We start from the raw sequence: 14,932 nt of genomic DNA, 5'->3' as shown, positions 1-14,932 counted from the left end.
ACACTAGAATAGATACTGTTACGAAAACAAAAAGCTAAGACAAACTGGGAAAATATGAGAAAGTCACATGTGTTATAAAGGTTTTTGTCCAAAATATATTTTTAAAAGTCCTTAAAACTCAACAATATATAACAAGCAATCCACCTTAAAATCAGCAAATTTGCAAGCATATATACCTCAAAATAAAATAGATAAATGGGAAAAAACACATGAAAACCCTTTCAGTATTATTTATTAATAAGGAAATGCAAATTATAGCCACAGTGGGATACCATTATACCCTATATTACAGTAAAAACCCTGTAAATATTGAATGCTTGGAGGATGTAGAGCAACAAAGATTCTCATTCATTGCTGGTGGGAATGCAAGGTGATATGGCCACTTACAAGGCAATTTGGCAGCATTTTACAAAGTAAAACATATTTCTATGTTAAGGTTCAACCATTACACTCCTACGTATTTACCAAAACATAAAGAAAAAAGTTCACATAAAATGCTGTAGGCAACCATTTCAGCAGATTTATCCATAATTACTAATACCTGAAATCAACCAATAAAGATTTCATTCAACACAGGGATGGATAAACAAACAGTTCTATCGATAACATGGAATACTACCCGCAATAAAAAGGAACAAACTGTATGTTAATATTAGATCAAGTAGACTTCAGAGCAAGACACAATTACCAGAGATAAACAGGGACATTACATAAAAATGAAAAGGACCACAAATAAGGAAAACATTACATTATGTTTTTAAATGGATACACCAAACATGGACTTTAAATACAAGAAGGAGAAACTGATAGAACTGAAAAGAGAAATAGATAAAAACACAATTTTAGCTGAGGACTTCACCACCCCACTCTAGTAATCTCCTAGACAGCAGATCAACACAGGAGTAGAAGTGAATAATGCAATCAACCCACACTACTTGATAGTTATAGAACAGTCCACTCAATACCAGCAGAATAAACTTTTTTTTCAATAATGGATGATGAATTTACCACAATAGACCATAGTCATAAAATACACACTAATATATTTAAAATAATGGAAAGCATACAAGTACAGTCACTAAAAATAATGGAATGCACACAGCAATTAATGAGAAAGACAAGGGGAACTCTTTGAGCACTTGAGAATTAAGCAATCCTCATCCAAGCAAGCCATGGGCTGAAGAGGAAGGCTCAAAGGGAAACAGAATACGTGAAACTCAATGCAAATGAAAATATAACATATGAAATTATGTGAATGCCACTTAACTAGTGCTCAGTAGGATATTTGTAGCACTAAGTACTTTACATTATAAAAAAAGGAAAAGCTCAAATCAGTAGTCTTAGCTCCTATCTTCAGAAATGTAAAAAAGAAGAGCAACATAAACTGAAAATGAGGATGAAACAGTAAATGTAAGAATAGTTAACAATGACATGAAAAAACAGGAAAGGAATAAGGAAAATTAGTAAAACTGGAAGTTAGTTCTTCAAAAATTATAAACAAATCAAATCAGCAAACTTCTAGCAAGAATGAGAAAGATTAAAAGAGAGAAAAAAGGGATCACTAATATCAGAGATAAACACTAAATATCACAGCAGACCCTTTTAATAATTTGTGAATACTACTAAAAAATGAGATGCTCATCAACTCAACTAGGTATAACAAATGGGTTGTTTCCACATCTTTGCAATTGTGAATTGTGCTGCTATAAACATTTGGGTGCAGGTATCTTTTCTATAGAATGACTTCTGTTCTTCTGGGTAGATGCCCAATAATGGGATTGCTGGATCAAATGGCATCAATTCACGAATGGATTAGTAAATTGTGGTATATGTATACCATGGAGTATTACTCAACTATAAGAAATAACGGCGATACGACATCTCTTTGGTTCTCCTGGAGAGAGTCGGAACCCATTAAGTGAAGTATCCCAAGAATGGAAAAACAAGCATCACATGTACTCACCTGAAAATTGGTTTCCCTGATCATCACCTAAATGCACATTGGGGAATGATACCAACTGGATATCAGACTGGGGGGGGAGAGGGGAGGGGATGGGTGTCTACCTACATGATGAGTGCGTTGCGCACTGTCTGGGGAATGGCCATATATGAAGGTGCTGACTCGGGGAGGTGGGGAGTGGGGGGAGGGGACGGAGGTATGACTACATGGTGAGTGCCAGGCGCACTGTCTGGGGAATGGACACGCTTGAGGCTCTGACTCAGGGAGATGGGTGGGACATGGACAATATATATAACCTGAGCTTTTGTACCCCCATAATAAGCTGAAATAAAAAAAATAAAATAAATAAAAAACAAATGGAACAATTTCTGAAGAACCACAAATTACCCAAACTGAGCTAATATGAAATAGAGAGCCGCAGTAGCTCTGTAACTATAAAAGAAATAAATAGAATTTGTAATGAAACACTTCCCTCTCCCCCAAAATCTCTAGGCCTAGATGGTTTCACTGGAAATTTTTACCAAACACTCAAGGAATTAACATCAACATTACATGGACTCTTCTAGAAAATAGAAGAATAAGGTCACTTCCCAAATAGTTTTATGAAGCCAGTATCATTCTAACATCAAAACCAGATAAAGATAGTAAAAAACAAACAAACAAACAAACAAACAAATCAACAGACCAATATCGCTCATGGACTTAGAAATAAAATCTGCACCCCCAAATGTCAGCAAATTGAATACACCAAGTATATTAAAAGAATTACACACAAGACCAAGTGAGATTTATTTAAGATATCATGCTTGGCTGATTCAGCAATTCAAAACTCAAAACCAGCCACTGTTAGTGATCAACCCTAACATCACCAGTAACACGACAAATTAGATTGTACGTCATATGCTAGGATACAAAGAGAAGACCACAGGATCACTTCTGTGATGCTCTCTTAAAAAAACACATCATCTAAATCTAATTGATAATGAAACATCACAAAAAACCAATGTAGGGACATTCTGCACTACTGGACTTTACTTTCAAAGGATTCCAAGTCATGAAGGTCAAGGAAAGACTGAGGAACTCTTCCAGACTGAAAGGGTTTTCAGAGACAGTACAACTAAATGCATCCATGCATCCAAATGGGATCTGTTTGCTATAAAGGACATTGCAGACAAGTAATAAAACTGGAAAAGAATCTGAGGATTACATGATAGCATGTATTCATGTTAACTTTCTGATCATGAAGGTTGTATTGCAGTTATGCAGAATGTCTTGACTTTTAAGAATACTCACTAAGATTATTGGGGTGATTGCATAACATCAGCAATTTGCTCTGAAATGATGCAGGAGAAAATGTTCTTTGTACTAAAACTTGCACTTTTCTCTAATTTTAAGACTGTTTCAAGAAGTTAATTAAAAATATACAAATGAATGGACAAATGAACAGAAAAAGTGAAAAGACTTATTAGGTAAACTTTATTTCTCCAGGAAAAAATAGCCATATAAATCAGTGCTTAAAATTAAAATTATATAAGTTTAATGGCACTATAACAATTGTAATACCTCCAAACATTGACAATGACCACAGTACCAGCATACAAAATGATATCTGTCTAAAGCTAAATTTTTTTTTTGAGACAGTCTCGCTCTGTTGCCCAGGCTAGAGTGCCATGGTGTCAGCCTAGCTCACAGCGACCTCAAACTCCTGAGCTCAAGTGATCCTCCTGCTTCAGTCTCCCAAGTAGCTGGGACTACCAGTGTGTGCCACCACACCCATCTAAGTTTTTCTATTTTTAGTAGAGGTGGGGTCTCTCACTCAGGCTGGCCTTCAACTCCCGAGCTTAAGCAATTCTACCACCGTGGCCTCCCAGAGTGCTAGGATTATAGGCGTGAGCCACCATGCCTGGCCTTAAAGCTAAATCTGTCAATCACTAGCTTTAGACAGGTATCATTGTATCTGTCTAGTATAGTGAAATATCTGTCTGCATAGTGATAAAAATTGTAAAATAAAAGTTGGCCATCGCTGTTATCAAAAAATCCCAAAGCAACATATGCTGGCCAGGATGTGGAGAGATAGGAACACTCATACAACACTGCTGGTGGGACTGCAAATTAGTGCAACCTCTGTGGTAAAGAATTTGGAGATACCTCAAAGAGCTAAAAATAGAAAAACCCTTTGCTCCAGCAATAGCACTATTAGGCATCTACCCAAAAGAACAAAAGACATTCTATAATAAAGACATCTGCACTCGAATGTTTATGGCAGCTCAATTCACTATTGGAAGGATGTGGAAACAACCCAAGTGCCTGTCAATTCATGAGTCGATTATTAAAATTTGGTATATGTATACAATGGAATATTACTCAATTATAAGAAACGATGGTGATCTAGCACCTCTTATATTTTCCTGGATACAACTTGAGCCCATCTTCCGAAGTGAGGCATCAGAAGAATGGACAAATAGGCACCACATGTACTCGCTATCAAATTGGCACTGAGTGATCAACACTATGGTGCTCACATGGTAGTAATATTCTTCAGGGATTGGGAGCTTGGGTGTGGGTAAACTCACAACTAATGGACATGGTAGGCATTGTACAGGGGAAAAGGCATGCCTCAAATTATGGTTTGGGTGTGGCCAAGTCATAACATGTAACCAAAATGTTTGTACCCCCATAATATCCTGAATTAAATTTAAAAAATCGGCCATCAATTTACTCCAACCAAGTATTGGTGAAAATTTGGTTGTTTAGCTGTTTAAACACCTGACAGGCCAGGCATGGTGGCTCACGTCTGTAATCCTAGCACTCTGGGGGGCCGAGGCAGAAGAATCGCTTGAGCTCAGGAGTCTGAGACCAGCCTGAGCAGAGTGAGACCCCATCCTACTAAAAATAGAAAAATAAAAAATTAACCAGACAACTGAAAATAGAAAAAATTGGCCAGGCATGGTGGTGAATGCCTATAGTCCCAGCTACTTGGGAGGCTGAGGCAGGAGGATGACTGAAGCCAAGGAGTTTGAGGTTGCTGTGAGCTAGGCTGATGCCACAGCAGTCTAGCCCCAGCAACAGAGCGAGTCTGTGTCTCAATAAATAAATAAGTAAATAAATAAATAAATAAATAAAATAAAAATAAGAATAAAAAATAAATACCTGATATTTCTATAGTCTAAGGAGGTAAAACTGCTTTTTATTTGCAAGATCCACTTAAAAGTCTTTCAGATCATAGAATTTTTCAAAAATAGTACATATTGTGATGATGCTGTCCAAAGTATATCTTGATTTATATCTGCCTCATCAATGGATCCTAGAGGAGAAGCTTTTCTAGAGAAGAGCATCCAGATTCTAATTCAGCAAGACCTGAAAAGAAAAAGAAAAAGGAAAAGAATTCTATTTTTAGCTAAAAGATTTCATAGGAACTAAGTGTAAGTCAGTAAAAAACAGTTGGAAACTTTATCATTATCAAAAAGAATGAGAAATATGTATGTACAATGACAATACAAAATTACTGTTAAATATAATTTGCCCACAGTTGCACACTGAATTAGTAATTATCATTGTGGGTAAGTATCAGAGATTCTGGTTTTTTCTCATTCTTCATTCCCTATTCAACAACCATATGCTGAGGTACTATGACAAGCACTGGAATTACGAGGTGGGGTTGATATAGTCCATATATGATTGTCCTCAACAATAATATAACATGAAAAAACAGACAAACAGGCCACTTTCATGCAGAGTCATAGAGACCACAACAAGTATAAAACAGGGTACTACTGGAACACACAGGAGGCCCATCTGTCCGAGTTTTGTGTCAATATTGTAGACTTTTTGGTAGAGGTGATATGCAAGTTGATAGCTGAAGAGCAAGGAAAAAGCATACCAGGTAAAGGGAGGAGGAAGCAGGGGCAATAAGGAGGAGCACTGTGGAATTCTAAGTAGTCTAGTTTGTGAGATGCTAGAGCAAAGGGGCAGACTAAGGTATGTGGCAAGAGATGAAGTTGAATAAATTGACAAGAACGAAGTTGATATGGGTGTTTTTCCCATGTTAAGGAATATGGAACTTTTCCTCAGGGAGAAAGTACACTAATGACAAAGTAAATGATTGATTTAAAATGTCACCAGTCAAGTGACTGCTTATGAACTGTCACTACTTGGCTAAATGTTACTACACGAGCCTGGGGTCTTTTGGCCTTAAATCACTAACGTAATCCCAGGAAGTTGATGATGCCTTGGTTTTCAGAGAATTGTTTCATGTGCTGACTGACAGTATCATAGTGATGGCAGCAGTGAATAAAGTGTAGAGACAGAAAAAATAAAAGATACATAAAGTTCATGAGATTTTTTAAAGCCATGTGGAATTAATGTGGCATAAGAATACTGTTCAGTATGAATGTTAAGGTTTTCACATCTTTCATTACATGTGTGTAAGAGGAAGTGTAGTGTCTATTAACCAAACAATAGAAAAGATTGCCACTTCGAATTTATGGTCGATTTCAGAAATCAAGTCATTAATGCCAATTTAATTCATACATTTTCACAGCATACCTTCTTGTAGTTCCATACTTATATTTTGTTCCAACTTGTGTGTCATCTGAAATAAGTCAAATATTATTTAGAATGTTTATGTAAACCACAGACATTTTCATGGGAATCATATATCACTTATATAATGTGGCTTTAAATATTTGTGGAAACTAGACTTAACTTCACAATTGCTTAAATAGAAAAATAATCACATAAATTAAAAAACCCTACTTATTTTACATTTAGTTAATAGAGTATATGTGTAATGCTGCTTAGATTAATCTCATAAAAAGTAAAATTAATAATTGGTATATTGAGTATACATCATTTCAGAGGGGTGACACTTTCTCTTATTAGTACAAGGGTTAGGCAATTCAAGTTATATTTTCGCATGAATCTGTTATTTTGTAATTCTTAGCAAAACCCTGCTGTTTATGAAAGTGTGAACAGTTTTTCATTTTAATGAATTTTTCCTTAAAATAAAATTTCTATATCTCTTGAGATGATCATATATAGTCTTTGTTTTTCCTTCTACGTGGTGAATCACATTTATTGATTTATGTATGTTGAACCATCCTTGCATCCCTGGGATGAAGCCCACTCAGTCATGCAGGATTATTTTCTTGAAGTGCTGGTGAATTTAGTTTTTTCTAGTATTTTCTTGAGGATTTTTGTACCTGTATTCGTAAGGGCTACTGGCTTGTAGTCTTCTTTTTTTGTTCTGTCCTTTCCTGGCTTTGGTATGAAGGTGATACTGGCTTTGTAGAATGAGTTGGGGAGGATTCCCTCCTTCTCAAAATTATGGAATAATTTATGGAGTAGAATTAATTGTTCTTCTTGGTAGGTCTAGTAAAATTCAGCTGTGATTCCATCTGGTCCAGTGCTTTCTGTTGTTGTTGTGAGATTGTTTACTACTGCTTTAATCTAGTTGCTTGTTAATTGTCTGTTCAGGAGATCTGTTTCTTCCTGATTGAGTTTGAGAGGTTGTGTGTTTCCAGTAATTTGTTCATTTCCTCTATGTTTTCAAGTTTATGTGCATACAAATTTTCATAGTATTTCCAGATGACATTTTTGGCCTTAAATTTCTGTGGTATCTGTTGTAATACCTCCTTTTTCATTTCTGACTGAGCTTATTTGGGTCCACTCTCTTCTATTCCTGGTTAATCTAGAAAGAGAGCTATCAATTTTGCTTATCTTTTCAAAGAACCAATTTTTTGTTTCATTGATACTTTGTTTTTTCTTTACTTTCCATTTTATTTAGTTCTGCCCTGACAGTAGTTATTTCTTTTCTTCTGCTGGCTTTGCATTTGGTTTGCTTTTCATTTTCTGATTCCTTGAGGCTTGGTGTTAGATTGTTAATTTGTGATCTTCCTGTCATTTTGATGTAGGCATTTAAGACTATGACTTTTGCCCATAGGAATGCTTTTGCTGAATCCCATAGTTTTTGAGAGCTGGGGTCCCCTTTGTCATTCAGTTTGAGGAATCTTTTGACTTGAGTCTTAATTTTATTATTCACCCAATGATCGTTCAGTAGCAGGTTGTTTAATTTCCATGACTTTGTGTAGAATTGAGTGTTTCTCTTGGAGTTGATTTCTAGTTTTATTCCACTGTGGTGATGGCATGATCTTGTATCTAGAAAACCCCAAAGACTCCACCACCAAGAGATGCCTGGAATTGATAATTAAATTCAGCAAAGTCACAGGTTACAAAATCAATGTATACAAATCAGGAGAATTCCTATACAGCAACAAGTCAAGCTGAGAGTCAAATCAGAGACTCAGTACCATTCGCAATAGCTACAAAGAAAATAAAATACCTACAAATGTACTTACTTAAACAAGGAGGTGAAAGATCTCTACAAGGAGAACTATGAAGCACTGAGGGAAGAAATTGCAGATGACTTAAAATGGAAAAGCATAACACGTTCATAGAATCGGTAGAATCATCGTTAAAATGTCCATACATTTCACGTTGATTACAGATTCAATGCAATCCCCATCAAAATACCAATGTCATATTTCACAGATCTAGAAAAAATAATTCTACACTTTGTTTGGGACCAGAAAAGAGCCAAAGCAGTCAAAGCAATCTTAAGCAAAAAGAAGAAATCCAGAGGCATCATATTATCAGACTTCAAACTATAAGGCTATGGTAACCAAGACAGCATGGTATTGGCACAAAAACAGAGATACAGACCAATGGAACAGAACAGAGAACTGAGATATAATACCATCCACATACAACCATCTGATCTTTGACAAAGCAGACAATAATATACACGGGGGAATAGAAACCGTATTCAAAGACCAAATAATTCTCCAAATACATGGAGAAAAAGCATTTGACAAAATCCAGCACACTTTTATGATAAAAATCCTTAACAAAATAGGCATAGATGGGACATTCCTGAAAATTATTAAGGGTATATATGATAAACCCACAGCCAATATCATACCCAATGGGGAAACACTGAAGCATTCCCGCCTAGAACAGGAACCAGACGAAGTTGCCCACTGTCTCCACTTCTACTCAACAGAGTGCTGGGAGTCCTTGCCAGACCTATCAGACAGGAGAGGGGAATGACAGGCGTCTGAATGGGGGCAGAAAACGTCAAACTCTGACTCTTTGCTGATGAGATACTATTATATCTAGAAAATCCCAAGGATTCAACCAAGAGACTCCTGGAATTGATAAACGAATTCAGTCTCAGTATACAAAATTACTGCGCACAAATCAGCGGTATTCATAAATGCCAATAACAGTCAAGCTGAAAATCAAATCAAAGACCCAACACCTTTCACAACAGCATCAAAGAAAGTTAAATATTTAGAATATATTTAAGGAAGGAGATGAGAGACGTGTATCGGGAGAACTACGAAACAGTGAGAAAAGAAACTGTAGAGGATCTAAACACATGGAAATGCCTACCACGCTTCTGGATTGGCAGAATCAATATTGTTAAAATGTCCATTCTACCTAAAGTGATCTACAGAATTAATGCAATCCCTATCAAAATTCTGCCATCATTCTTTACAGATTTAGAAAAAAATAATTCTATGTTTCTTCTGGAACCAGAGAAGACCTCGTATAGCCAAAGCAATCTTAAGCAAAAAAAATAAATTGGGAGGCATCAGTCTGTCAGACTTCAGACTTTATTACAAGACTATACTAACAAAAACAGCATGGTACTGGCACAGGAGCAGAGATAGAGACCTTTGGAATAGGATGGAGATCCCAGATATAAAACCATCCTCATATTGTCATCTAGTCTTCGACAAAGCAGACAAAATATACGTTGGGGAAAAGAATCTCTATTCAATAGGTGGTGCTGGCAAAAGTGGATATCTACATACAGAAGACTGAAACTAGATCCCCACCTCTCACATAAATCAACTCATGACGGATAACAGACTTAAACCTGAGACACGAAACCTTAAGAATCCTTGAAGAAAATATTGGGAAGACTCTTTTAGACACCAGCCTAGGTAAAGAATTTATGAAGAAGACCCCCAAAGCAATCGTAGCAGCAACAAAAATAAATAAATGGGACCTGATCAGATTAAAATGCTTCTGCACAGCCAAGGAAACTATCATTAGAATGAACAGACATTCTACACAATGGGAGAAAATATTTGCTTTCTACACATCCAATAGAGGGCTGATAAGAAGAATCTATATAGAACTTAAGAAAATCAACAAGAAAAAATCAAACAACCCCATCAATAAATGAGGAAAGGACATGAACAGAAACTTTTCAAAGGAAGGGAGACTAATGGCCAGCAAACATATAAAAAAAGTGCTGAACAACTCTAATCATTAGGGAAATGCAAATCAAAACCACAATGAGATATCACCTAACTCTAGTGAGAATGGCCCAAAATAACAAATGCTGGCGTGGATGTGGAGAGATTAGAATATTCACACACTGCTAGTGGGACTGCAAAGTAGTACAACCCTGTTGAAAGTAATTTGGAGACACCTCAAAGAGCCAAAAATAGAAACACCATTTGACCCAGCAATCCCACTACTGAGCATCTATCCAAAGGAACAAAAGACATTCTACAATAAAGACATCTCCATTCAAATATTTATAGTAGCACAATTCACAATTGCCAAGAAGTGGAAACAACCCAAGTGCCAATCAACACATGAGTGGATTAATAAAATGTGGTGTGTATATATACCATAGGATACTACTCAATTACAAAAATCAATGGTGAACTGGCACCTCTTATACTATCCTGGATAGAGATTGAGCCTATCCTTCGAAATGAGGTATCACAAGGATGGAAAAACGTGCACCACCTGTACTCGCCATCGAATTGGAACACTAAGGTGTTCACATGGAAGTAATACTCATTGGGTGCCAATCAGGTGGGGGACTGGGGCTGGGGGGGAATCCACAACTAACGGAAGCAGAACACACCATTATAGGGGAAGGACATGCTTGTAGCCCTCACTTGGGTGAGGCAAATGTATTACATGTAACCAAAATGTTTGTACCCCCATAATATCCTGAATTAAAAAATTCAAATATTTGCTTGATTTAAGTATTTAAAAAGTGCTGTGAAATTGCTCATCAATAGCCTAATTTTACAGTAATTAAGATAAAAATGCTGTAAGTAACATAGCAATTAAAGATATACTTTTATGTAGAAAATGACAAATATTTTAATTTAAAATCTAATCTAAATACTATAGGTTTATTTAATTCCTCAAACTTATTTATCTTGGATTGCTTTTAATAATAAACATCTATTTGTGGTTAAGTGCTTGGATGGCAATGATTGACTTGTGATTAAGGGTGGAAAATTCAAGATGGTACAAAAAACTTTAAAAGGGTTATGAACAATAGCCAAACTAAAATCAACTAGAAAGTAAGCCAAAGCACCTCACAATATACCTTTAGTTATTAGGCAATAAGATTCAGTCTCTAAAATCTAACTTAAGTGCTGCTTTTAAAGGAATTTCAAACGTGTCATTTTAGTTCCATATATTGAATAATGTTAATATGCAGGTATCTCTTGAAAATGACAGTTGCAGGGACTTGAAGAAAATGGAAAATTTTCACTTTCCTCTCTTTATTAACACAGATAATTATGATCTTTATTTATCATGCATAGGTCATTTTAACAACACAGTATTTCACCAAATGAGAAACAAGAATTATATCAGAAATCTGAAACCCAAAGGAAAGAAGACAATATAACTAACCTCAGTCAAGTAGGTCTCCAAGTTGGCATCTGAAGTCCATGGGAATGAGGAAAAGAACATTGAGTTTTCTCTTGAAGAAAACTCTCTGTGAAGACCTAAGCCATTATGAACAGTTCCAACAGAAGGTGATTCTGTGCCCGTCTTCATAGCTCGAGTGGGAAAGCAAGTTCCAGTCCCCTGTGTCTCCTCAACAAGATTGCGACTGGACGCTGCTAGTCACTCAGGAGTTCTGCAAAAACTGCAAAAGACAAATGTTTAGTATTTCATTTTTTCCTAAATGATGGCATTTTTAAAAAAATTACCATAAGAGTAAATGGATTTTCCCATTAAATAGTGTTTTAACTGTGAAAATGTATCACAGCATGCCTACTGTATGCAGTTATAGTTTTACAATTGTTCTACAGAAGTATGTGTGTGTGTATATATATATAGTATGTGTGTGTTTATATATATACTTATATATATATATAAATAGGAGAATTTCTACAAAATAAGTAATTCAAATAAAGCAAGGAGGGGGGAGAAATCTCTATCAATGATGTATGGCTTAACAGGTAACACTTGCTGCCTCCTGGAATGGCCTTATTTATAAGATTCTTGAGGATTCCATTAGAAATACTTGTATTTAAAGGGTAAGGGATAATGAACATTATGAATGTGTTAGTTTGCTTGACTATAATAGCCATTTCTCCATGTACAAATATATCCAAACATCATGTTGTACTCTTTAAATATATATCATAAAAGGATTATCCCTAAAAAAGGTAGAAATAATTGTATTTAGTAAACCAATGTAAAGAAGTTAATTTACTGAATGTCAAAATGTGCCAAGAGTAGTCGTAGTCCTTTATTTTTTCAGTTTAAGTTGTAATCTTCCAAAAAGTAGTTAAACTCGTAATATTTCTGTGAGCAGAATGGTGACAAGCAATTGTATAACAATAATACCAAGTTATAAGGCTTGAAAAATACTTCAAGGAAAGACTATCAGGTAAGGTTAACTACACGAGAATATTAAGGGGGAAAAAAGCCATATATAACCAAAAAAGAGGGAGAGTCATAAACTGCCCTGGACTACCATTTTTAAAGATAGTTCATTTATTGACATTGTTTTCCAAAATTCTGTTATCTAGTTAGCTTTCACTTCCCACTAATCTCATGAACCTATCTCACTAAAAGGCATGCTTTCAAGGCAAATTAATGATCTTAATTTATTTTCTATTCCATATTTTGACTTACTTTTTTGCTTTCTTCAACAAATATTTCCTAGCTTTTAATTCTCCTTGATACAGGGGGTTATACTTTTCCACTTCTCCTTAAGAAAATTTCATGTTGGAGATTTCAGATTCCAGATTTTTAATTGTCACTTCTGTCTGACTTCTTATTGAAGCCACATGATCCTCTTTTAACTGTTCTATGTATTCTTCAGATGCCGCTTGTGACTAAAACACATAAAAAGGATACATTTTTAGTATCCTTTAACCTGAACAATTCCTGTATATTTGTTTCCTTTACTTTTGAATCAGAGAGCTATTTTATTTTGTTTGTTTATTTATATTTTTAGAGACAGTGTCTGTCTTTTATTTATTTATTTCTACTTTTAGAGATAGTGTCTCTGTCACTGCAGCTGGAGTGCAGTGGCCAGATCATAGTTCACTGCAGCCTCCCAATTCCTGGGCTGAAATCATCCTCCTGCCTCTGCCTCCTCGGTAGCTGGGAATACACATGTGCAGCACCATGCCTGGCTAATTTTACTACTTTTTATATAGATGGTATCTTATTACGATGCCCAGGCTTATCTCCAATTTGTAGTCTCAAGTGATACTCCCAGGCTGACCACCCACAATGCTAGAAGGACACCCATTCTCCGAGAACAACTTTAAATATGTGACAAAAGAAGCTGAGGTTTAATATATTGAACATCAATTATCAACTAAATTGATAATTTAATCGGAATTATAAAAAATTGAATCATTACTAAATTAGTACTCATGAATTCTGATAATCCAAAGAATAATATAATCAATTTAACATTTAAAATTTGAGCAATGTAACTTAAAAAGAAACTCTAGAGTACAGTATAATTTCTAAATCACAATTTTTTCTTTTCCTAATAGTATTGTTTTATGCTAACTGGCCTTAATAATCAACTGATTGTCTAAGGAGCTTCAATATTCTCAAAGATGAATTTATTTATAATGATGATAGAAACTAAAAGATTTAAAGGGAGAAACAGATGCCACCTTCCTTCTAGAAATCTACAAAACCAATTGCTATAACGGAAGTAGAGGAAACACACACAATGAACACATCACAGTATCATCTGCAGTGAAATGAATGAAAGTGCGTTAACACATCACAGTATTATCTGCAGTGAAATGAATGAAAGTGCGTTTCACACTTAACTAACCTGCAAAAATAGATTGACTTCTTTTATTTTTTCTACAACATCCTGTGTTGCTCTTTCTTCAATGTCGTCTTTATACATTTTAATTTCACCAAGATCTACCATCTGTTGCATATGGTTTTTGAGGTCCCAAAATTCTTTTTCCAACCTCATGTTCTCTTTCTCTAGCATCTCACATTGTTCTTGTGTTGCTTTCATAGAGAATAATTCCTCTTGATCAACTTGATTCTTGGCATCCAGATAGCGACATCTTGAACATACATTTTCCAGAGATTCCATAATGTCATCAACCTCCATGAATAAAATAATGTAGTTTAATAATGAAGGAAGTAGGCTGAGAATAGGGTATCAGAAAACTAATAACACATTTTGAAATACATTTAGCTGCAATAAAATGCTATCTATACTGTAGTAGATTCTTCAAAGATGGACATTTGAATGATTCAGAAAATCAAGAGCAAAGTTTAAACCACTGGGATTCACAAAATACATACTTTACTCTTTCACACAACATTTACACTTGATCTTAGGACATTGTCTATGATTAATTCAATTCTTTCTTCCTTAAACTCGCTTAGTAGGAAGTCTTATACCCATTCCTCCATCATTATTCCCAAAAAATTTCTAAAGAAATTTTACGGACATTACACTGAACTATTTTTATGAACTGCAAAGGTTTTACGCTAATTTAATTGCTTTCCAAGGAGCAATGATTCCTGGAGTTACAAAGCAATCATATCTCGTTATAGAAGTTTAATGACAAGATCTATACTCTCTTTTTAATAAAAATGCCTTAATTCTACAGCACTGTCTTGTAATCCTTTGTTACT

At 35.3% G+C, this 14,932-nt stretch overlaps 2 long non-coding RNA genes across 2 annotated transcripts; both read right to left on the bottom strand.

The window, feature by feature from the left end:
- Positions 1 to 5,207: 5,207 nt before the first annotated feature.
- On the bottom strand, positions 5,208 to 11,899 carry LOC123621831. The gene is made up of 3 exons (XR_006729276.1): positions 11,699 to 11,899; positions 6,506 to 6,551; positions 5,208 to 5,317 (listed from the first exon to the last, which is right to left on the bottom strand). It is a non-coding gene; the product is annotated as an uncharacterized LOC123621831 (long non-coding RNA).
- Positions 11,900 to 13,104: 1,205 nt separating this feature from the next.
- Positions 13,105 to 14,386, bottom strand: LOC123621834. Its single transcript, XR_006729280.1, has 2 exons — positions 14,106 to 14,386; positions 13,105 to 13,137 (listed from the first exon to the last, which is right to left on the bottom strand). It is a non-coding gene; the product is annotated as an uncharacterized LOC123621834 (long non-coding RNA).
- Positions 14,387 to 14,932: the final 546 nt, after the last annotated feature.

Source organism: Lemur catta, chromosome 16 (assembly GCF_020740605.2).
Source record: "Lemur catta isolate mLemCat1 chromosome 16, mLemCat1.pri, whole genome shotgun sequence".
NCBI classification, from domain to species: Eukaryota; Metazoa; Chordata; class Mammalia; order Primates; family Lemuridae; genus Lemur; species Lemur catta.
This window is presented reverse-complemented; position numbering and strand designations above follow the sequence as displayed.